Consider the following 26,457-nt stretch of genomic DNA (forward strand, 5'->3'; position numbering starts at 1 on the left):
AGGATCAGAGACCACATTCAAGAGAAGCTCAAAGAGGAATGAATAATGTGAGGCTTTTAGTTATCATTGAATGTTATCCTTTATAAAGTTGAGAGTCAAAAAGGCTTTGAAAAAAGTCACCTTGTGAAATGACACAGTTCTATCCACTTTTTTTTTTTGAGGAATAAAGGGCTCAGTTTCATTAGGCAGTTTATTAAAAAAAAAAAAAAAAAAAAAAAAAGCTAATAGCTAGATATTTAAAGCCCCTGGGTTACTTTCAATTTTCAAAGTCTATTTCTAATGTTCTAAAGTTAAAAATGGCAGAAATATTTTTACACAGCTTTGTAATTTCTTTTTCTGCCATAGGTGTTCATGGGTGTCTCAGGCTGGTCCACCAGATGGATGTGCCTGAAATCTTTGCTCTGAAGAGATGCGCCACGGTGGTGGGAAAAGAAATCCAAGCAAGCACCAGTGGAGTATTCCAGGCTGTCAGAGGTCGCTGAGGTAGAAAGAATGAACATGATGCCCTGTGCCTCTCTACAGTAGGAAACTAATAGGACCAAGAGTTAGCATGCTCTGAGGACAGTGCCGTATTCTGAGGTAATCACTGACCTTCTGGTCGAGAGGCTCTTCTGTATATGGCCGGGGCTGGCCCAATCTTTCTTCAGTCTTCCACTGAGCTAGTTTTTATTTTTTCTTCTCTTCACACAGAGACCTTCTCCTTAGATTCCTAGGAAGCGGGCCACTTGATGGAAGAAAATTGAGTAACTTCCTCCTTCATAGAGCATTTCAAATAATAATAACAATAATAATAATAATAATAATAGAATTATATTATATTGTATATATTATATATAATAATAATGTAATTATATTATATATATAATATATATAATAATTATAATATAATATAATTCTATTATTATTATTATTATTATTATTTTTAGTGTTGTCATGTACTTCATTAAATGGAGTACTTGATTTTGTCTCAGTTAATATTAGGAAATGAATTCTAATGATTTTCAGATATTCCCTATCTTTATCCTGTAAATATATTATCTTATTTCCAATGATTCATCCTTGAGAAACAGGTGACATTTCATAGATAGATAAAGCAATGCTCACAGAAGACCAGGATCCTTCTGTTCCATGGCCAAAGCACTAGGTTCTCAGGTTCCGTTTCCACCCTTGATTTGCCTTGCATCATCTCCAGCTTCCACGTTGAGGTTAAAGGGATCTCTAATGATCCTGGATTCTTGCATCACTTATTTGAGAGGCCAGCCACTTGAAGCTGAGGAAATAGGAGGAGTAGAATCCCAGCAGACTCTGAAGAGTGACCAGCAGAAATCAACGCTGCTGGCTCTATCTTTACTGGACTTCAATTTCATAAAGTGAAGGTGTCTTTCTTACCATTTGAGGATCCTCCAACAGTGGTGTTTGAGTCCCTCACCATTATTGTACTCCGATGGCTGGACACGTAGTACTGAGCAAGGAGGTGGGACACAGGGATGGGAATAAGTGTGGCCCTATGTCCATGGCTCCCTTAGTCCCCTGTGAATATGGCTACATATGATTATGCCAGGAGACAGCCTTAGCACGGCCCCAGACATTGTTCCAAGGGAGACACAACTGCCCAGAGTTGACCCTCCCGATGAAACCCACTGGCCATCCCTGAGCTAACAAAGGGATGAGTTACAGACTCATAGTGGCTGAGGGAGTAAAAGGACTTCAGAAATAATAGAAAATGATATTTTTAATGAGATAAAGTTAGAGAAAACCTACTGACAGCTTGCAGAATGTCTGAGAGACAAGTTAGTAAAAGCGCCAGGGAAGTACATTTAGGAAGGGGAATTGTAGACAAAAACCCTCTCTGTCTTGCCCTAGCATATTAGATATTCACAGACCAAATAGAAACGATTTGCTAGTACTTGTTTGATCTCTGTTTTGTGAGTTTGGCTAACTGAGAACTGACTATGTGACAAGTCAGCTAATCGATATTTCTGTGTGCCTACTGTGTGTTAGAAACTTTGGTAGATAGGAACAGTAACTAAGAAGACGTATCATTTAATGCTGGATAATGAAAACCGTCGCTTCAACACAACGGCTATCATTTTTAGTGAGCGACATGGATTTTTTTTTTTCCTGTTAAAAGTGTACATTTAACCCCAAATACAAGGCAGTAATGCACAGTGGTTAAGAACACAGACTGTAGCCAGACTGCTCTCTGGTTCCAGTCCCGACTCTGCCACGTTATGGCTTTGTAACATTGGGTAGGTTTTTTCAAACTTTAAAGATGAGGAGAATAATACCTACATTATACGATTAGTATTAAAATGAAATGAATTCGTATTTGAATACCGCTTAGAACAATGGCTGACAAAGAGTACTATGCCAGTTTATTAAATAAATTTTTAAAAATCTCTTCTTTGTGTTAACAGGGAACAACTGTATGTATTATCAAATCTAGCTGAATTGCAACAGACATGATTATCTGTCTTTCAGTCAAAGAAACTAAGACCCAGAGAAAGAAAACATCTTGGCCAAGGATCCAGTCATTGGCGAAACTGATACTCATATCCATTTACATAGAATACTGCCCCAGAGAAACAGGCAGCAGCCATCAGCATTGAGACAAAGCCGTCCATAAGCAAAAAGATTACAACTCGTTGGAAGCTCAGATGATTAGTATTTTTTAGCAGTATTTTAAAATTAAGGTAGGTACATTTTTTAGACACAATGCTACTGTATACTTAATAGACTATAACAGTGTAAACGTCATTTTTACATGCACTAGGAAGACAGAAAGATCTTCGGACTTGTCATGGTCACTTTATTGCGGTGGTCTGGAACCAAACTCACAATATCTCTGAGGTATGCTGTACAAAGAGCGTAAGTGACACGATGGTGAAGCTAGAGGGGAGAACCACTGGTTCCTTTGTCCTGGATAATGACACCCAACAGTGCCAATCTTTGGACTACTTTTCCCTGTTGTTTCATTCCACTGACTGAATTTGATTGTTTTGCCTCTAAGTCATTTTGTCTGCATGACCACAATTATCACAATAAAAATAGCAAATGTTCATCACCGACAAAAGTTTCTACATATCCCATGCTTCAGGTAATCACCGATCTGCCTTCTTTGACAAAAGTAAATAGTTTATGGCTTGTTTACCTTTTGTAGAATTTTACATAAATGGAATCATATAGTATGCACTATTTTTTAAAATCTGGTTTCTTTCATTCATAAATGTTTTCAGAATCATGTTCTTCCTTTTAACTGCAGAATAGTAACCCATTGCATAGTGTTATGGGTAGAATGTGTCTCCCCCCACCCCTCCCCATGAAAGATATGTTGAAGTCCTGACCTCTAGTATTTTAGAATGTGGCTTTCTTTGGAAATAGGATCGGTACAGAGACAATCAAGTTAAAATGAGGTTATTAGGGTGGTCCCTCATCCAATGTGACTGGCTTCCTTATAAAATAAGAAACTTTGGACACAGAGAAATGCACAGAGGAAAAATGATGTAAGCACACAGGGAGAACATCAACTACAAGTCGAGAAATTCCTGAGGCTGCCAGAGGCTAGGAGAGAGGGCTGGAACTGATCTCTTTCACAGCACGTAGAAGGAACCAAACCTGACACCTTGGTTTTGGATTTCTAGCCTCTAGAACTGTGAAACAATAAATACTTGTTGTTCAGGACACTTGTTATGGCAGCCCTAAGGAACTAATGCATCTGGATATACACTAATACACGTGGGTCTAGACTAACACATATGGATATACAAAATGTGTCTGTTTATCTCTACTAATAGACATTTGGGGTTGTTTCCAGTTTGGGGCTATTAACAAAAGCCTAAATGGCAGCTTTGTGTGGACATGTGTTTTCATTTCTCTTGGGTAATTATCTGAGAGAGGAAGGATGGATCCCATAGTAACTTTTCCAAGTAACTACCAAACTCATTTCCAAAGTGACTGTACCATTTAAAAATCTGACCTATGAAAGGCAGCCCATGAGAGTTCTATTTCCTCCACATCCTTGCCAATATTTGGTTTGACCGGTCTTTTCAATTTTAGCCATGCTATTAGGTGACTGGTGGTATTTCACTGTGCTTTTAGTTTGCATTCTCCTAATAACTGATAATATTGAGCATCTTGTCATATGCTCATTTACTATCTGTATATCTTCTTTGGTGGAGCATCTATTCATTGTTTTTGCTTATTTTGCTGGGTTGTACATTTTCTTATTACTGAGTTTTGAGTATTTTTATACGTTCTGGATATAAATTCTTTATTAATTTCTAAATATTTTCAAACTTAAAAAAATTTTGACTTTATGTTTTGCACAATGTAATAAAGTATATTATAGTTCTGATGTAAAACCTACAGTTATAAAACTTCTAGAGGAAAACAAGGAGTGGACATTTGTGACCTTGGGTTAGGCAAGATTTCTTCATTATGACACCAAAAGCATGAACCATGAATGAACAAATTGATAAAATAGACCGTATCAAAATTAAAGATGTCTGCTCTTCAAAAGACTCTGTTTAAACTGATGGTTACTGAAGGAGAGATGGATGGGGAGATGGGTTAAATAGGTGACAGAGATTAAGGAGGACACTTGTGATAAGCACTGGGTGTTGTATGTAAGTGATGAATCATGAAATTCTACAAATCATGAAATTCTATGAATCGTGAAATTCTACACCTTTAACTAATATTAAACTGTATGTTAACCAAATGGAAATTATTTATTTTTTAAAAAATGTTTATTTATTTATTTTGAGAGAGAGAGAGAGAGAGAGGTAGAGAGCAAGCAGGGGAGGGACAGAGAGAGAGGGAGAGAGAGAATCCCAAGCAGGTCCTACACTGCCGATGAGGGGCTCGAACCCACAAACCATGAGATCATGACCTGAGCCGAAACCAAGAGTCAGATGCTTAACCAACACAGATGCCCCAGCTAAAGAGAATTTAAAAAAAATTCAGAGACAAAAAAAGAGACTATTTAAGGAATAAGAAGACAAACAACAAAATGAAAGAAAATATTTCCAAAATGCACATCTTGTACAAGACTTTTATCTATAATATTCTTGAAACTCAATAAGGAAATAGTGAACTCAATATTAAAAATGGACAAAGTATTTTTTCTTAGTCTGTAGCTTATCTTTTTCATTTTCTTGTTTTCTTCCAGAAGTTTAATAGTTTTAGATTTTACACTTAAATCTATGATTTATTTTGAGTTGATTTTTATAAATGGTATGATGTATAGATTGAAGTTCTCTCTCTCTCTCTCTCTCTCTCTCACACACATAGGATATCCAATTTACCACTCACCTGCCTTTGTACCTTGGTCAAAAATCAGTTGTCTATACTTGTTGATATGCTCATATATATTTAGAATCTTCTTTTCTATTGATTTATCTTCATGCCAATTCCACACTGTCTTGATTACATCTGTTTTATAATATCCTCGAAATAAGGAAGAGTTTGGGGTACCTAGGTGGCTCAGTCAATTAAGTGGTTAGGTGTCTGACTCTTGATTTTGGTTTGGATAGTTACTATTGCTGTCTTCAAGTTCATTAATCTTTATTTCTAATAATATCTAATCTGCTGTTAATACCATCCAATGTAGTTTTCATCTTAGACATTGTAGTTTTCATCTCTAGAAATTTGATTTGGATTTAAAAAAATATCTTATGTCTCTACTTAAATTTCTGAACATGTATGATATGGTTATAATAACTTTTAATGTCTCTGCTAACTCTAACATCTATATCAATTCTGGATTGATTTTTACTCTCATTATTGGTTATATTTTTCTGCTTCTTTGCATGGCTGGTGACTTTTAAACTGGATTCCAGGTATTGTGAATTTTACCTTGTTAGGTGCCGGACATTTTTGTTTTCCTATAAATATTCTTAATCGTTTTTCCTGGGATGCAATTAAGAAACAGGTTGGCCTTTTTGTGTCTTGCTTCTAAGATTTGTTTAGGTAGAATAAGAGCAGCATTTAACCTAAGGCTAATTATTGTTCACTACTGAAATAAGATACTTCTGAGTATTTTACTAGATGTTTCATGGGATATGAGGTTTCCCATTCTGGCTGGTGAAAAGAGGTCATATTTCTGGTCCTGTGTGAACTCCAAAGACTGTTTCCTCTGATCCTTCTGGGGCGGTTATTTGCTAACATCAAGTATTTTCATCACACATATGCACTGAACAGTACTCTTGAGGATACTCAAAGGGGGTCCCCTGCAGATCTCTCCCATCTCTGTTATTTGTACTGCAAATGCTAGCCAATTTGGTCTCCATGGATGCTCAGCTTAATCTACTCAACTCTGGGAAACCACTGCAATCTGCTTTGGTTTCCACCCCCTGCATCATGGTCTAAGAACTCTCTTACAGAATTAAAAGGGGCAATTTTAGAGCTCCCCTCATTTGTTTCCTGTCCCTTACAGATTGCTGTCCTCAATGGCCTGATATCCAGCGTCTTGAAAACCCCTGTTGCATATATTTTGCCCTTTTAGTGGTGGGTTTGTTTCCAAGAGATGGTGAAACTAGTTTCTTACTTCAACTTGGCTAGAACTGGAAGTCTTACATCCTAGATGGAAAAGGACTTCAAAAGGACTCAGAGTTTTATAAGATTATATTCAAAATGTCTAGGATACAATTTAAACACATTTGATATGCAAAAAAGAGAAAATCTCAATAACTCATAAGGAAAAAACACTCAACAGCTGCCCACCATGTAGTGATGTGAATCCTGGTGATCTAAATCCTCTAAAAAACTTTAAAGCAACTATAATAACTATGTTTCATGAAATAAGGTTGAACAACCTTGAAACAAATGGAAAGATAATAGTTCTCAGCAGGGAAAGAGAAGCTGTAAAAAATAAAATGGACATTTTAGAACTAAAGAAAGTAAAGTAATGATGACACAGAAAAGAATCTATAAACTTGAATAGAGCAATAGAAAACATCCAATTTGAATACCAGAGAAAAATTTATTGGAAAAAAAGCTAACAGAGTCTCAGGGACCTGTGGAATAGTATAAAAAGATACAAAATTCATGCCAGTTGAAACCTATGAAAGGAGAAGATGGTGCAGAATAAATATTTGAAGAAATAATGACTGAAAACTTCCAAAATTTGGTAAAAGAGATAAGTTTACAGTTTCAAGAAACTTAATGAACGCTTAACTGGATAAACTCAAAGAAAACCATGGCCAGATACATCTTAATCAAATTGCTGAAAACCAACATTAAAAAAAATCTTGAAAGCTTCCAGAGAAAAAAAATTACACACTACATTTGAATGACTGTGGATTTTTCATGAGAAACAATAAAGGACAGAATAAAGGGACACAACACTTTAAAAGTAGTAGAAGAAATGAACTGTCAACCCAGGATTCTCTATCCAATAAGAATACCTTTGAAGAATGAAGGAATAATAACAACAGTCTGAGTTGAAAGAAAACGAAGAGAATTTTAGTCAAAAGCATTTCTTCTCTAAAATAAATGTTAAAGGAAGAACTTCAGGAAAAAAGGAAATTGTACCATAGGGAAACTTGGAACTTTAGGCATGAAGGAAGAGCAACATAAGTGGTAAATGACTAGGTACATATGACAGATTATTTTCTCCTCTACATATGGAATACGTATGTACATGTGTTCTCCGGAATACATATGATGATACAAAGCCAAAATTATACTATTGCCTGGGTAGGTTTTACTGTATGGAGATGTAATACATATGACAACTACAAATACAACATAAAAGGGGGAGGGTACATTTTCTACATTTAACCCAAAGAGGTAAAATATTAATTTTAATCGACTATAAAAAGGGACATATGCATGTAGCAATGACTAGACCAACCACACAAAGGGATAAAGACAAAAAGAGAGTAGATAAATTAAGATGAAATATAAAGTTAAATATTTCAAACGTTTTCACAAAAGGGGAAGAGAGGAATACAAAATAGAGGGGGAAAAAACCAAAATAATGGCAGACTAAAACACCAACTTATCAATAATTACATTAAATATAAATGGTCTAAGCACACAAAATAAAAGACAGCAATCATTAAGTTGGACAAAAAACTAAGACTCAAATATGTGTTGTTGAGAAACCAACCCACTGAAAACATCTTGATATATATATAGGTTAAAAGTGAAAAGAAAAATATGTAATGTGCAAACACTTAACAAAAGAAAGCTGGATTGTCTCTATTAATGTTAAACAAAGTAGACTTTAGAACAAGGAAAATTACCAAGAGGCATCATTATGTAATAAGAGGGTCAATTCACTAAGAAGACATACAATCTTTTATATGTATGCACACACAGAAAACCAAAACAAAACCCCAAAAATGGTATTAAAATACAATTGGAAGAACTGCAAGGAGAAATAAACAAACCTACAATTATAGTTGGAGGCTTTCAGTTTTGTCTTTCAGTAACAGAACAAGTAGACAAAAACATTACCAAGACCATAGAAGATCTGAACAACACCATCCCACCAAAGAATAGCAGAATATACATTTTTTTCAAGTGCACAGGAAATACTTATCAAGACAGAACATATACTGGGTCATAAAAACAACCTTAACATATTTAAAAGTATTAAAATCTTTCAAAATATATCCTCTAATCAAAATGGTATTAGTCTAGAAGTCAATAACAAAAATATCTGGAAATCTCCCAATTCTTAGAAATTAGATAATAATCTAGATAAGAAATTAGATAAGAAACAATCCACGGGCCGGAGAGCAAGTATCAGAGTGAAAATGAAAATACAACATATCAAAATTGTTGAGGTAAAACTACAGTAGTGTTTAGGGGAAAATATGTTATTAAATGTATATATGAGAAAAGACAAGAGTTAATGATATAATTCTTCTTTAGGGAACTAGACAAAGAACAAACTAAACCAACGTTATCAGAAAAAAAATAAATAATAAAAGCATAAATCCATAAAATTGAAAACAGAAAAGAAATAAATACCAGAAATTGACTTTTTCAAATGTTCAATAAGAATGGTAAAACTTTGTACAGATTAACCAGAGAAGGAGAGAGAGAGAGAGAGAGAGAGAGAGAGAGACCAAATTATAAATATCAGGAGGGAAAAAGATGGTATCATTACAGACCCAACATATGTTAAAAGTGTACTAAGGGAATATTATAAAGAACTCTACCATAAGAGACTCTTAAATATAGAGAAAAAACTGAGGGTTTGATGGGGGGATGGGAGAGAGGGGAAAGTAAGTGATGGGCATTGAGGAGGGCACTTGTTGGGATGAGCACTGGGTATTGTATGGAAACCTATTTGACAATAATATTAAAGAAAAAAAAGAACTCTATGCACATACATTTAACAACTTCAATGAAATAGAAATTCCTGGAACCTTGGATCCGGGGCAGTTTTGCAGAACACTGATATCAATGGACTCTAACATGGACTTCATTTAAAGAAATCCACCGACCATTATTGGACAAAAACATGAATCAATTTGTATTGTGGCATTCAAATCCTAGCACTTTGGGAAAGCTAATGCTACAAATTACAGAAATACAGTAGCTCAGAAGAGAAAGAAGCTTGGGGATGTGGAAGAAGATGAAGCAGCATAACATTTTATCTTGCCAAGAACAGAATTCGGGATCCACTTTTACTCTTAGTGAATAAAAAATACTGTTTCTCGGGAGGTTCCGGAAGATGGCGGCGTAGGAGGACGCGGGGCTCACAGCGCGTCCTGCCGATCACTTAGATTCCACCTACACCTGCCTAAAGAACCCAGAAAACCGCCAGAGGATTAGCAGAAGGGAGTCTCCGGAGTCAAGCGCAGACCAGAGGCCCACGGAAGAGGGTAGGAAGGGCGGCGAGGCGGTGCGCGCTCCACGGACTGGCGGGAGGGAGCCGGGGCGGAGGGGCGGCTCGCCGGCCAAGCAGAGCCCCCGAGTCTGGCTGGCAAAAGCGGAGGGGCCGGACGGACTGTGTTCCGACAGCAAGCGCGACTTAGCGTCTGGGAGGTCAGAAGTTAACAGCTCTGCTCGGAAAGCGGGAAGGCTGGAGGACAAAGGGAGGGAGAGCTGCCGAGCCCCCGGACGGCAGAGCTCAGCTTGGCGGGGAACAAAGGCGCCAGCGCCATCTCCCCCGCCCATCCCCCAGCCAAAATCCCAAAGGGAACCAGTTCCTGCCAGAGAACTTGCTCGCTCCGCGCAAACACCCAACTCTGTGCTTCTGCGGAGCCAAACCTCCGGCAGCGGATCTGACTCCCTCCCGCTGCCACAGGGCTCCTCCTGAAGTGGATCACCTAAGGAGAAGCGAGCTAAGCCTGCCCCTCCAGCCCCCGTGCACCTTGCCTACCCACCCCAGCTAATACGCCAGATCCCCAGCAACACGAGCCTGGCAGTGTGCAAGTAGCCCAGACGGGACACGCCACCCCACAGTGAATCCCGCCCCTAGGAGAGGGGAAGAGAAGGCACACACCAGTCTGACTGTGGCCCCAGCAGTGGGCTGGGGGCAGACATCGGGTCGGACTGCGGCCCCGCCCACTAACTCCAGTTATACACCACAGCACAGGGGAAGTGCACTGCAGGTCCTCACCACGCCAGGGACTCTCCAAAATGACCAAACGGAAGAATTCCCCTCAGAAGAATCTCCAGGAAATAACAACAGCTAATGAACTGATCAAAAAGGATTTAAATAATATAACAGAAAGTGAATTTAGAATAATAGTCATAAAATTAATCGCTGGGCTTGAAAACAGTATACAGGACAGCAGAGAATCTCTTGCCACAAAGATCGAGGGACTAAGGAACAGTCACGAGGAGTTGAAAAACGCTTTAAACGAATTGCAAAACAAAATGGAATCCACGATGGCTCGGCTTGAAGAGGCAGAGGAGAGAATAGGTGAACTAGAAGATAAAGTTATGGAGAAAGAGGAAGCTGAAAGAAAGAGAGATAAAAAAATCCAGGAGTATGAGGGGAAAATTAGAGAACTAAGTGATACACTAAAAAAAAATAATATACGCATAATTGGTATCCCAGAGGAGGAAGAGAGAGGGAAGGGTGCTGAAGGGGTACTTGAACAAATTATAGCTGAGAACTTCCCTGAACTGGGGAAGGAAAAAGGCATTGAAATCCAAGAGGCACAGAGAACTCCCTTCAGACGTAACTTGAATCGATCTTCTGCACGACATATCATAGTGAAACTGGCAAAATACAAGGATAAAGAGAAAATTCTGAAAGCAGCAAGGGATAAACGTGCCCTCACATATAAAGGGAGACCTATAAGACTCGTGACTGATCTCTCCTTTGAAACTTGGCAGGCCAGAAAGGCTTGGCACAATATCTACAGTGTGCTAAACAGAAAAAATATGCAGCCGAGAATCCTTTATCCAGCAAGTCTGTCATTTAGAATAGAAGGAGAGATAAAGGTCTTCCCAAACAAACAAAAACTGAAGGAATTTGTCACCACTAAACCAGCCCTACAAGAGATCCTAAGGGGGATCCTGTGAGACAAAGTACCAGAGACATCACTACAAGCATAAAACATACAGACATCAAAATGACTCTAAACCCGTATCTTTCTATAATAACACTGAATGTAAATGGATTAAATGCGCCAACCAAAAGACATAGGGTATCAGAATGGATAAAAAAACAAGACCCATCTATTTGCTGTCTACAAGAGACTCATTTTAGATCTGAGGACACCTTTAGATTGAGAGTGAGGGGATGGAGAACTATTTATCATGCTCCTGGAAGCCAAAAGAAAGCTGGAGTAGCCATACTTATATCAGACAAACTAGACTTTAAATTAAAGGCTGTAACAAGAGATGAAGAAGGGCATTATATAATAATCACAGGGTCTATCCACCAGGAAGAGCTAACTATTATAAATGTCTATGCGCCAAATACCCGAGCCCCCAGATATATAAAACAATTACTCATAAACATAAGCAACCTTATTGATAAGAATGTGGTCATTGCAGGGGACTTTAACACCCCACTTACAGAAATGGATAGATCATCTAGACACACAGTCAATAAAGAAACAAGGGCCCTGAATGATACATTGGATCAGATGGACTTGACAGATATATTTAGAACTCTGCATCCCAAAGCAACAGAATATACTTTCTTCTCGAGTGCACATGGAACATTCTCCAAGATAGATCATATACTGGGTCACAAAACAGCCCTTCATAAGTTTACAAGAATTGAAATTATACCATGCATACTTTCAGACCACAATGCTATGAAGCTTGAAATCAACCACAGGAAAAAGTCTGGAAAACCTCCAAAAGCATGGAGGTTAAAGAACACCCTACTAACGAATGAGTGGGTCAACCAGGCAATTAGAGAAGAAATTAAAACATATATGGAAACAAACGAAAATGAAAATACAACAATCCAAACGCTTTGGGATGCAGCGAAGGCAGTCCTGAGAGGAAAATACATTGCAATCCAGGCCTATCTCAAGAAACAAGAAAAATCCCAAATACAAAATCTAACAGCACACCTAAAGGAAATAGAAGCAGAACAGCAAAGGCAGCCTAAACCCAGCAGAAGAAGAGAAATAATAAAGATCAGGGCAGAAATAAACAATATAGAATCTAAAAAAACTGTAGAGCAGATCAACGAAACCAAGAGTTGGTTTTTTGAAAAAATAAACAAAATTGACAAACCTCTAGCCAGGCTTCTCAAAAAGAAAAGGGAGATGACCCAAATAGATAAAATCATGAATGAAAATGGAATGATTACAACCAATCCCTCAGAGATACAAACAATTATCAGGGAATACTATGAAAAATTATATGCCAGCAAATTGGACAACCTGGAAGAAATGGACAAATTTCTAAACACCCACACTCTTCCAAAACTCAATCAGGAGGAAATAGAAAGCTTGAACAGACCCATAACCAGCGAAGAAATTGAATCGGTTATCAAAAATCTCCCAACAAATAAGAGTCCAGGACCAGATGGCTTCCCAGGGGAGTTCTACCAGACATTTAAAGCAGAGATAATACCTATCCTTCTCAAGCTATTCCAAGAAATAGAAAGGGAAGGAAAACTTCCAGACTCATTCTATGAAGCCAGTATTACTTTGATTCCTAAACCAGACAGAGACCCAGTAAAAAAAGAGAACTACAGGCCAATATCCCTGATGAATATGGATGCAAAAATTCTTAATAAGATACTAGCAAATCGAATTCAACAGCATATAAAAAGAATTATTCACCATGATCAAGTGGGATTCATTCCTGGGATGCAGGGCTGGTTCAACATTCGCAAATCGATCAACGTGATACATCACATTAACAAAAAAAAAGAGAAGAACCATATGATCCTGTCAATCGATGCAGAAAAGGCCTTTGACAAAATCCAGCACCCTTTCTTAATAAAAACCCTTGAGAAAGTCGGGATAGAAGGAACATACTTAAAGATCATAAAGGCCATTTATGAAAAGCCCACAGCTAACATCATCCTCAACGGGGAAAAACTGAGAGCTTTTTCCCTGAGATCAGGAACACGACAGGGATGCCCACTGTCACCGCTGTTATTTAATATAGTGCTGGAAGTTCTAGCATCAGCAATCAGACAACAAAAGGAAATCAAAGGCATCAAAATTGGCAAAGATGAAGTCAAGCTTTCGCTTTTTGCAGATGACATGATATTATACATGGAAAATCCGATAGACTCCACCAAAAGTCTGCTAGAACTAATACATGAATTCAGCAAAGTTGCAGGATACAAAATCAATGTGCAGAAATCAGTTGCATTCTTATACACTAACAATGAAGCAACAGAAAGACAAATGAAGAAACTGATCCCATTCACAATTGCACCAAGAAGCATAAAATACCTAGGAATAAATCTAACCAAAGATGTAAAAGATCTGTATGCTGAAAACTATAGAAAGCTTATGCAGGTAATTGAAGAAGATATAAAGAAATGGAAAGACATTCCCTGCTCATGGATTGGAAGAATAAATATTGTCAAAATGTCAATACTACCCAAAGCTATCTACACATTCAATGCAATCCCAATCAAAATTGCACCAGCATTCTTCTCGAAACTAGAACAAGCAATCCTAAAATTCATATGGAACCACAAAAGGCCCCGAATAGCCAAAGTAATTTTGAAGAAGAAGACCAAAGCAGGAGGCATCACAATCCCAGACTTTAGCCTCTACTACAAAGCTGTCATCATCAAGACAGCATGGTATTGGCACAAAAACAGACACATAGACCAATGGAATAGAATAGAAACCCCAGAACTAGACCCACAAACGTATGGCCAACTCATCTTTGACAAAGCAGGAAAGAACATCCAATGGAAAAAAGACAGTCTCTTTAACAAATGGTGCTGGGAGAACTGGACAGCAACATGCAGAAGGTTGAAACTAGACCACTTTCTCACACCATTCACAAAAATAAACTCAAAATGGATAAAGGACCTGAATGTGAGACAGGAAACCATCAAAACCTTAGAGGAGAAAGCAGGAAAAGACCTCTCTGACCTCAGCCGTAGCAATCTCTTACTCGGCACATCCCCAAAGGCAAGGGAATTAAAAGCAAAAGTGAATTACTGGGACCTTATGAAGATAAAAAGCTTCTGCACAGCAAAGGAAACAACCAACAAAACTAAAAGGCAACCAACGGAATGGGAAAAGATATTTGCAAATGACACATCGGACAAAGGGCTAGTATCCAAAATCTATAAAGAGCTCATCAAACTCCACACCCGAAAAACAAATAACCCAGTGAAGAAATGGGCAGAAAACATGAATAGACACTTCTCTAAAGAAGACATCCGGATGGCCAACAGGCACATGAAAAGATGTTCAACGTCGCTCCTTATCAGGGAAATACAAATCAAAACCACACTCAGATACCACCTCACGCCAGTCAGAGTGGCCAAAATGAAGAAATCAGGAGACTATAGATGCTGGAGAGGATGTGGAGAAACAGGAACCCTCTTGCACTGTTGGTGGGAATGCAAATTGGTGCAGCCGCTCTGGAAAGCAGTGTGGAGGTTCCTCAGAAAATTAAAAATAGACCTACCCTATGACCCAGCAATAGCACTGCTAGGAATTTATCCAAGGGATACAGGAGTACTGATGCATAGGGGCACCTGTACCCCAATGTTTATAGCGGCACTCTCAACAATAGCCAAATTATGGAAAGAGCCTAAATGTCCATCAACTGATGAATGGATAAAGAAATTGTGGTTTATATACACAATGGAATACTACGTGGCAATGAGAAAAAATGAAATATGGCCTTTTGTAGCAACATGGATGGAACTGGAGAGTGTGATGCTAAGTGAAATAAGCCATACAGAGAAAGACAGATACCATATGGTTTCACTCTTATGTGGATCCTGAGAAACATAACAGAAACCCATGGGGGAGGGGAAGGAAAAAAAAAAAAAAAAAGAGGTTAGAGTGGGAGAGAGCCAAAGCATAAGAGACTGTTAAAAACTGAGAACAAACTGAGGGTTGATGGGGGGTGGGAGGGAGGGCAGGGTGGGAGGGAGGGCAGGGTGGGTGATGGGTATTGAGGAGGGCACCTTTTGGGATGAGCACTGGGTGTTGTATGGAAACCAATTTGACAGTAAATTTCATATATTAAAAAAATAAAATAAAATTAAAAAAAAAAAAATAAAAAAAAAAAAAAAAAAAAAAAAAAGAAATAGAAATTCCTCTGAATACACAAACTATCAAAACTCACTGAAGAAGAAATAATTTGAATAGTTCTGTGTTTTTTAAGGAAATTGAATTCATAGTTAGGTAGCACAGATCAGTATGGACAAGAGAAAATAATCAAGACTAACCTTAACTTCCCTCTGCTGAGGAATGAATATACTGGTCTCTGAAATCTAAGATTTTGGTTGTTAACTTATTTGATGAAGGGTGTTGAGTAGTGGGTTGAGAAAGGTTTTGAGCAAATGTCTTGAAATAGGAGAGTGATATGATAAATGGTTCCTAAGGTCTTAATCTCCTTAAATTAAGGAGTTTTTGGCAAATTGTTTTTGAATTGGTATCTACTTAGAATAGATAGCCTCTAAAAACAGGGATAATGACCAGGGGGACATGACAGAAATGTTGTGGTAAAGATTTGATCTAGGCAGGCAGTTTTTAACAATGAATGTAAGGGATAAATCTAAGAACTGGTACAGTTTATATACAACCACATGTTTGTTTTAATTTTTCTCTAAGTAAGGTATTTTTCTATATAAGATAACACATAGCTATGCTTTTTGGGTAAAAGGCAATGCATATTAACTAAGCACTTCTAAAGCATCTAGAAAAAGCTGCCTAATTCAATACCCTTTTCCCTCATCTGTTCTAGACAGTTAAACATGTTTTGGACTAGCCGAATTTCCACAATACTTTTCTTTTTTTTTGACATTAAAATGGCTGAATTCTCCAGGCAGAAAATGAAAACCCTAAAATAGAGACAGAATAACAAGTATTTCTTCTGTTAAAACAAATACAGAATTTAAATACACAATTGAGCTACTTCTGTTTATGTGTTTTAACATTTAAATCTTCTTATCCTATACAATAATTGAAACTGCCCAAAGAAAAATAACCAATTTGAGACTGAATAAAACGAGGTTGGTGGTCTCAGGAACAAGCATATTAGTCAAGTAGTGTTGGCAAAATCCATTTTTGTGTGTAATTTTGAGAATAAGCCTTTAGGTCAGCATTGAGTTTGTGCGTGTGCCGAGAGCTAAAACAATGTGGCCAATGAGAACGGCTCTTGTGTGATGTTCTCAGTTTCTAACTTTATCCCCATCTGTTTGAACATTCCTGCAGTGGTGCCCAGAACAGCTTGTTGGTAACAATGAGGCAGTTTCAAGGGGCACATTTTTCTAGAGACCAAATGATCTTCAAAACACTCAAGAGAAAATCAAGGTGGTCTTCTAAGCTCTTGGTATTCTAAGTTTTGTTCATGGATCGGAAGTACTGACATATCCAGAAGCTATGCTGGAAATACAGTATCTCAGCCCCAACACCCGCCCCCCCCCCCTACTATGATCTATTGAATCAGAATGTTCTGTCATTTCACCAAGACTCCCAGGTGATATTACAACTCGAGACAATGTGTTTTAAGCTCTTGGAACAGGTTTTGTTGGGAGATGAAAGGTTTACATATTTTAAGAGACAAGTGCTGATTCTTTAGGTGACGGTTTTGGCACTGCAGCTATGTGACTGAACAGCATGCAGGGACAATACAGAAAAGGAAAAGGCCTCTCCTGGCAATGACGCTCAGAAAACTAACCTCCTATGGCACAGCAGAGTTCCTGGAGGTCCTCAGAACGCTTAGCAAGTTTTAAGGCAAGAGTTTCGGTATCAGGCAAGTGGTATTAATGCTTTCCTCGTGTTTAGACAAATCCACCTGTTTTTATAAGTAGGCATTTATGAATTAACAAGCATGTTCAAGAGGTCAATCTTCCAGCACTTTCTCAGACCAAGAGAAAATAATTATCTGTAAACAGTCTGATTTTGTAATCACACAAAAAACATCTCCTTCCTGCAGCAGGGACACAGGGTGAGAAGGTCCAGTCTGTAATTCAAAACCTGGAGAGGGGCTGAGTGCTATCCTAGGGTCCAAATTCGGTCTTTCTCCAATTTCCAAAGCACAATCCTGGCCCAAACCTCCGGACACACAGAGAACTCTGCCAGTAACAGTCTGTGCAGGATGAGGAAATCCTTCCTTTGTCAGTCTCTGGCAGTCAGGACCCCTCTGCTTCATTTCAAGATTAATTTTCTAGCTAAACCTTTGTACTCCTCGTTCTCAAAGATCTTTATGAGGAGAACAGACAGATCTGGATGGTCTAGATGAGCTTGACCAAGTGATTTCACACATGGATGGAGCACAGAGCTAGGCTTGGGTGGGGTGGAACTCTCTTCCTTTGTTTCTCCCTTTGGATGTCTGTGTCCCCTCCTGCAACAGCTACTTTCACGACCTTTCGTTGGCTCATTAATGGGATTCCATTTAGAAATGAGAATATAAGCGATATCTAAACGTCTAATAATAAGGGTGTTTTAACCATCTGCTTTTATTGATTTGATCGTTCACCCTGTCATTTTGGGACTCTCTTATGGTGCTGTGCTTGGATATTTAAAATGTTCTTCACTGAATCATTCTCAAAGCTTCTAGAAAGTCCAACAATGAGTTACCACATGGAACCTTCACAGAATCCCCAGAATGCAATGTCCTGATACTAGGAACAGTAAAGAACAGGGAGAGGGATACTGTCTCGGAAGTCAGACACATGGGTGTTGGCACCTTAGCTCTGTCACACCTAGCTGTGCCACCTTGGGTAAGTTTCTTAAGCCTCAGCGGGCCTCTGTTCCTCACTGTAATAGGGGAAAAATACTGCCTATTGCAGAGATTCTGTGAGGATTCAGAGAGAGAAGTGTAGATCACTTAGCGAGAAACCCAGGCACTTAGTAAAGAATCAAGAGGATTATGCTCCCTTTTCCTTTGTATTGTGAATATTTTAGTGTGGTTTCCCTAGGGTATGGAGCCTGAGTCAAAACTTAAGTGCCAAAGTTTTGCTGAGGGGGTGCGATACAGGGAAGCAAGAGTGAAGGAACCAGGTAAGTGAGGTAGGGGATGAGAGAAAGCAAGGGCGAAGGAGTGCATTCCAAGCTGTCCAGATTACCTGGAAACTTAGCTGGTTGCTCAGACAACTCCAGAGAGGGGAAAATGGAGCCACTAGATCCCAGAACAGTCTCTCAGGGAGGAGAGAGGAAGAAGAATCTGTTGGCTGCTTTCTATCTCCTCTTGCTCACTGAACAAAGTCTCCCCCTCTCTCTACCACTGGGGTGTAACTCTCTAACATTTCTGGGTTATTTTTTCCACAAGAGCAGTGGCATTTAGCTAGTGAAAGGGCACGAGCCGGCAACATTTTATGCCTGCCTTTCTGCACACTGCCTTCTGAAAGACCCATCCTGGAAAGCCGGTGGGATGGGGTGGGGGGAGCTTAGGAAGCTTCTGGCATCTGTACTTCAGCAGTGACGGCAAAGCACAAGGGCAGGAAAAGAGAGCCCCGTAGTGTGAGGTCAGAGGTATGAGATGAGGCGGGTTTGGTCCTGTTTCTAGCAACAGGGGAAACCCAAAGCAGCTGCTTGCTGAGGCAGGGCCAAGTGCTGGGGAGCCTGGTGCAATGAGAAGTCAGCCTCCATCAGGAGGGCAAGGCCAGAGGTCGGGCAGCTTCTCTTCAGTAGATTCACATCACCTCTCTGCCCTGACAAGAGTGCCATTGGCGCCAAGCGATCTTCCTGGAGGGTCATCTGTTTCCCCAAGCAGGCGACATAGCCAAGCAAATCTGAGAAGTGCATAAATCGGGTCTGGTATTACGAGAACAGGATACGGCCTTTCAACAGCGTATGAACGCAAAGGGAATGCGACAGTGGCTCACTGCACAGATCTGACCCGGCTTAAGTTTATTTTTAGGGCCCCTCTGGTTAAAGCTCAGGAGAAGGGTTGGGTTTAGAGGCCTTGATTTGCAGTTAGCTTGTCACCTGACTTCAGAGTCCACGCTCAATCACGTAACTGTGCCTACTGCCCCGGCACAGCTGTGCACCAAAACTGGGGCACTATCATCGGCCAGCATGCGCAGAGATGAGGCCTCATGTCTCAGTGCACCTGCAGTGACAGAACCAGAGGTCGCAGAAGACACTGAAAACCCAAGAAAAAAGAAAAGGCTTTAGCAACAGAGAACCAAGAGAGAAATCAAGAGATTGAGGAACGTACTTGTGATGAGCCGTGGGTGATGTATAGAATTATCGAGTCACTGTATGGTTCACCTGCGGCTAATATAACACTGTATGTTAACTATACTGGAATTAAAATAAAATTAAAAATTAAATACATTAAAAAAATTGTTACATAAAAAAATGAAGGAAAACGAAAGTTGCAGGTTGAAGGGAGTGACCATCAGTTTCAGGGGATGCCAGGAAACCAGCCCAGTAGAACACGAATAAGAACCAACATAATGGAGACCAGAACAATTTCTGTGGCATCACGGGGGCTGGGAATATTGCTAAGGACTGAGCACCGTGCAACGGAAGTGAGGAAACAGCTGGTATTTTTTTTTTCCAAAAGTATTTTTTACTTAACGATTGTCAGAGAAGCAAACGAAGGAAAGTTATGGTAGCTCGAGGAGAAGCAGGGTTGACGCGAGGTATGTCTACATTTTAAATACCACAATTCATTTATTTCATCCGTCCTGATATCATTGGGTTGTTCGCAGTTGTTGACAATTAGGAATAGTGCTGCTATAAATATTCTTGTAAATGTCTTTGGGAACATGCGTGTGCCTGTTTCAGCTGAACGTATCTGTAGGCATAGTGAGTGCATTTCTACATTCATTGGTAGCACAGTTTATTGATATTTCAGTCAGATCATGTTCATCAAACCATCTGAAATCTCACTGTGTATGTGTGCCTGCTTGCTCTGGAAATTACTGGTAGCGGTATGTCAAAACCCACAGTACATTATTGATACGTGTTTCCTCTTTTGCTAATTTTTGTTGTCTATATTTAGAAGAATATGCAAATTTAGAATAGTCTCTTTAAGCATATACAGATTTAGACTACTTTATATCTTCTTGGTAAATTGAACTTTTTCTCTCTATAAAACTTCCTTTTCTTATTTCTCGTAATATTTCTCATCTCAAAGTTTTCTTTGATATATTTTGCTTAGGGTTTGGAAGGAATCTATTTTTTCTATCTTTTTATTAATAATATCCTACAAGATTTTTTTTAATGTTTATTTACTTTTGAAAGAGAGAGCGATAGAGTGACAGAGTGTAAGTGGGGGAGAGGGGCAGAGAGAGAGGGAGACACAGAATCTGAAGCAGGCTCCGAGCTGTCAACACAAAGCCTGATGCAGGACTTGAACTCACAAACCGTGAGATCATCACCTGAGCTGAAGTCAGACGCTTAACCAACTGAGCCACCCAGGCGCCCCGATGTTACAGTATCTTTATATTCTTATATGTAAGATGTGTTTATTATAATCAGAATATAGTTGGTTTTTTTTTTTTTTTTTTGATCCCAACTCCTTGGATCAAATTTTCCCATTTGTAAAGTATTTGCATCTGTTTATGCTTATTACAATGATCTAGATGCAAGGTATTTTTTAAGGTGGTGTCAGCATTTGTTCTACTTGGAGGCAGAGGGGAAAGAAAAAACTAAAAAGGTTGAAAATATAAGAGAGGGAGAAGAAAATGATGACTGATGGGTTGTGTTCTAGAGTGGATAGATGGCAATGATATTTGCAGTCGAGAACACAAGACAAGGGGCGGTCTTATAGAGGAAGCCGGGGAGGATTGGTACAGATCTATGTTTGGGGGTGGTATAAAAAGATGTTTAGGAAGATTGTCTTTGTCGGCCTCTATTTTTCTCCCAAGGTGGGAACAAGGTCTGCTAAAATATCCGCAAGCAGAGCTGAGAGGTTTGGGGACATGGAAAGGTTCTGCCAGTGCCACTATGGTCTATGGGAAAGGGAGGGTGACAGTGAGAGAGAGAGAGGTGTTTGAGAAGTGAGGAACAGTCCTCTGGGCAACCATAAAATCCCGCCCCAACTAGCTGTCTACTTGATTTTCCAGGGAGTCCCCAAGTCCTACGTCCTTCTAGGTCCACATTGTCACAGCTCTGAGGGATCACTTTCCCAGATAGTGCTAATGCTGTCGTTCCAGTTGGAATAAAACTCTGGAAGGAGTTTATGTGGAATGGCAGAAAGAAGGACTTTTTCATTCATCCCCCTGATTTCTGTCTTATGTGTAATTCGATTTGATCTGCCTTTTTTTTCCACACAAGCTGGTACCCCTGTGTGCCCTATAGTATAATCTTCCTTCTATGTAGACTGTGGCTCACTTAATAGGTCACATGCATGTGTACACAGCATGGTGAGATGGCCAGGGAGCCAATGATGCTGGAAAGCTTGTGATTCACTCATACCAACCTCTTCTTGGCTTTACATTTTGCTGGCTTTTGCTTTCTCGACTCCTGAATCCTTAGCATAAAATCCTCACTGCTTGGTGAGACAGCAGGACCCGGTGGTTAAGTCCAGAGGCTCTGAAATTACATTCCCTAGTTTCAAAACATGACTCCATCCTTTACAAACTGTGTTATCCTGAGCAAGTTCTTGACCTTCTTGAACTTGTTTCTTTATCTGTAAAATGAGGATAAAAGGGTATCATCCTCACAGATTTTTCATGAGCACAAAAATGGTATACGTGTTGTGATGATTAGTTTAAGCTGTCACCTTGGTTACACCATAGTACCCAGCTATTCAATTAAATACTACATCTAAGGGTTGCTGTGAAGGTATTTCATAGATGTGGTCAACATCTGCAATCCAATGACATCAAGTAAAGGAGATTATCCTCTACAACCTGAACTGGTGGCATCCAATCAGTTGAAAAGCCTTAAGAGAAACACTGAGATTTCCTGAGAAGAAAGAAACGCTGCTTCAAGATGGCTGCATCAGCTCCCGCCTGAGAGTCTCTGGCCTGCTGGCCTGCCACAGAGACTTTGAATTTGCCAGCCTCACCACTGTGTAAGGCAATTCCTTAAAGTAGATCTCAGTTGTATACATATCCCACTGGTTCCGTCGCTCTGGACAACCCTAATGCATTCGTGCAAAGCAGTTAGCACGGTGCCTTGTTCATCACAGTCCCCACAAAGCATAGACCTATCATTATGATTTTCTGCATATGTGTTTAATATAGGGAATGTTTTCTAGAAACATGGGCTGCTGGGGGTCATCCCTATGAAAAGGCAATCCTGACAGCTATTCATTCTTGTCATACTTCCTGAAGTTGTGACATGTCTCTGTTCCATTTTTCCAGCGCAACAACGTGATGAGCTCCATAATGTCTTAGGTCTTGCATGGCCCTCTACGTGGCAGCTGATTTTCACTTTTGCTTCTCTGACATTCTCCTGGGAAGGCCACTAGCCACTCAGCCAGCACTTCACATCACCCTGAAGCTGTTCCATGAGGCTTTGCAGCAGCCGAGGCACTGTCACCTGCGTACCCTGTTTAGTTTTGTCAGAGTTGAACCACAAGAATTTACAATAATGGGAGAGAGACCAAAGAGTTAAACCTTATTCAGACTGAGCAAAGCGCCTTCTGGGAAGCTGGTTCACTGGCTAAGAATACTCTGTGTCTTATACATGATACTCTATGTACTGTACTCATTGTACATAAGGAAACAGGTTTTTTGTAGGTCAAAAAGGTTGAATGTTGGCAATTTCATATGCTTCACCGTATAATTATACTCTGACTTGCTATAATGGATTTATATAGTCTCTATTTTTAATAAAAATATTTCTGTGCTATATAGGGCAGTGCTCAACAACATATGTGTATAATTCATGTTGCTATTCTTAGACTTTTAGTTGTAGCAAAAGATCCAGATCTTGGCCTTAATACTTTCCTGGGGTTGGTGTCAGTTTCTTGGAGAAATGGGGAGGTGGGCTAAGCATGGAGGCTGGGTGTGCTCTCTCATTATTGACATCACAACAGGCAGTTTGCAGCATAAATCTCCAGCCCAGAGTGTCCTCACTGAGCCATTTGTTTGCTCTAGCTGACCCAGATATTACAGTGGGGATAGATGAATATTAGGTGTCATATTATGAGCTCTTCTCCGCCAGTGAGCTATCTTCACTATATTGGGGGTTTTCAGTACAGACAGCACCAAAGATGGGGGCAAAATGCTAAGTAATGCTATGTATACACACACGGGGTTTTGGAAAGGAGAAAGATGCTGAATGTTACTTAGTTAAAAGATTAAATCCTGTCTCATACTTCACATCATCTACATAAATAAGCAAAGCGCCATGTACTTAATGAATGATCAATAAAAATATGAACTGAAGTGTGTCATAGAGTAGTATGAAGGCCTTGACTTTAGAGCTGGATTAACTGGGTTTGAATCCTAGGTCTGTCACTAAATAGTTGTATAGCCGTGGGCAAGTTAACCTCCCTGTGATTCAGTTTTTTCTTCTGAAAAATGGTGATGGAAACAATCCTCTATCTTAAAAGGTTGTGGCAGGGTATTTGTAAGCTATAATGTCTATTCTATAAAAAGCATGGTATATGCTGACTATTATTATTGTTAAGTGAATGACTTTTAGTACATAGGAGAAGTTTAAAGTTCAAATTGTGAAAAAAGGTCCAGAGTGGGGTGCCTGGCTGGCTCAGTCAGCGGAACATGTAACCCTTGATCTCAGGGTCATGAGACTGAGGCCCATGTTGGGTACAGAGATTACTTAAATATTTTTTAAAAAATTAAAATTCAAACTGTGTTACAAAGCAGCATTAAAATCCTAAAAACCCAACAATTCACAAACTGCCCAAACTCCAGAAACTCCAGTTTTTTCTTCTTGTATTAGAATGGTATGCTATTAATTACTGCGTGCTATTATGTAGGTCATAGGCCAGACTGGATCTCTTGTCTCTTGATTTAGGAAGACTTTTGCTGTATTTATTTCTTCTCTATCCCATTTCTTCCTCCTGGTATTTGATACACCCTTGCCAAACGTCTGAAATGGCTTATGCAATCATTTCTCTCCCTAATAACTGATGACCATGGCATTGGTATTGATCACTAAGAACAGCCAATAAGATAACCTGACTGATACATCCACATCTACTTCCTGAGTTTCAAATAGAAGACTGGGTGTATTTTGTCCACTATGAGTTAAAAACGAATGTATTTTGCTCTTATATTGCTATGTGGCATTTTAGAATTCAACTGTAATCAAAGGAAAGCACTGTTCCAAACTACCAGCTTCTCTGAATGCTATACCTCATGGGAATTCAGAGAAACCCTAAGCATCTTTATCAGTTATTTTCAAAAGATTTATCGGAGGAAGCTTGGCATCTTAACACTGCATGATTTTTCTCGCTGCTCTGAAAACTTCATTCAGATTCACCCCAAAGCCACTGAACTTGCATCAAAAAATCCAGCCTTAGAGCAGAGAAGTGGCCTTTTCAATAAAAGTGATAAAAATAACCTAAAATTTCCAGGGTGCCTTTCTTCTCAAAAACTCATAAAGCCTTTACACAATTCGGTAGAAGGATTTTTATCCCAGAAGGGTTTCTTTCCTTGGGTGGCATTTGATTGGTAAAGTTTCTCAAAGTTTACATATATTTCTGAATCTCCTTCTCATCTTCTGTGGTGGTGGTGTCAGATTCAACACATTTCAATATTCAACACATTTCAATTTAACTTATTATGGATGCCTATTCCTTTTTTTAAAGAAAAAAAGCAGCGTTAAGAGCAGTCATTTTTCTCAGTCCCTTTATCGTTCAGTGTCTCTGGATAGCATTTTGTTCCTAAATCTTTCCTTCTTGTGCAGCCATTTCTACCTTCATGCTTCCATTTCATTTGGGGTATTCCCACTAGGGCTTACGAGCTGACATAGTGCTAATACTCCAGGACCTTGGGCACCAATGAACAGCCTGACTTTTTAATAAGAGTCTCATATTCTATTAACTGCTGTTCAGACCTTTGAGGCTTGGCTCTCCCAGAAAGTTAAATCTGTTTCCTTCCATTGTGTGACGGTTAATCCTATTATCTGTACTTCTGTCCCTCCGTCTACCCTGCAAGTACATTTGTTGTTGGTGTTAAAGAAATCAGCTTATATTCCTACGCCCTTCCGTTCTTAATTTCTTAATTTTTTTTTCAGTATTTCTTTAATTTCATCCGCATTATTCAAATTTTCCAACTTTGCTTTAGTCGTATGCTATAAAAGCAAGTATTTCTGTATTTCAGAATCTTTTTTTCTATTATAAGAGCAACATATGTTCATTACAAAAAGAGTCAAACATTCCATATATAATTTCACCTCAATGAGATTAACAGTGCCCATATTCCCCCCCCAGTTTTGTTTATAACTTAAAAAAATCCAAATTGAGATCATACCTAATTGGAATGAAGTTTAAGAAAAATCAGAGCCAAAAAAGAACGAGGGCACTAAGCATAATGCACGAAGTATTTATAGATTTTCTACATTATAGATTTATAATAGATACATTTATATAGATTTAAAACATTTTATAAGATTTTTTGAGCCCTTTCCCAAGTCTCACTACTTTTTAAAAAAAGATCCCCCCCCCCCCCCAAACTGCATGAGCTTATTGTCTGAAAGCACCTGAGGGTTTAGGTACGTGTACTCCTAAGTGTGTGTGTGTGTGTGTGTGTGTGTGTGTGTGTGTGTGTGTATCATATATATGCATGATTTATTTCAAGAAATTGGCTCATGTGATTGGGGGTAAGGCTGGCAAGTCTGAAATCTGTAGGGCAGACCACCGGCAGGCTGAAAATTCAGGCAGGGTTTGTAAGTTACAAGACTATCTTGAGATAGTCTTGAGGTAAGAGGAATGGAATTTTGTGCCCAAGTAAGCCACTTAGCCATCTCTTAAATAATTGTTTCCATT

The 26,457-nt window shown here is 39.2% G+C and overlaps 1 long non-coding RNA gene across 12 annotated transcripts in view; it reads left to right on the top strand.

Moving 5' to 3' along the window:
- Positions 1-23,895, top strand: part of LOC122224882 — a 30,242-nt gene extending 6,347 nt beyond the window's left edge. For 3 of the 12 annotated variants that reach the window (XR_006205056.1, XR_006205070.1, XR_006205114.1), the window contains exons 2-3: positions 346-579; positions 2,418-3,583. This is a non-coding gene — a long non-coding RNA (uncharacterized LOC122224882). Of the gene's footprint in view, positions 1-345; positions 580-2,417; positions 3,588-17,175; positions 17,348-22,861 lie in introns of those variants that run through there. The other 9 variants (XR_006205067.1, XR_006205038.1, XR_006204985.1 and 6 more) reach the window with 8 other exon arrangements.
- Positions 23,896-26,457: the final 2,562 nt, after the last annotated feature.

This window comes from Panthera leo, chromosome A1 (assembly GCF_018350215.1).
Source record: "Panthera leo isolate Ple1 chromosome A1, P.leo_Ple1_pat1.1, whole genome shotgun sequence".
NCBI lineage: Eukaryota > Metazoa > Chordata > Mammalia > Carnivora > Felidae > Panthera > Panthera leo.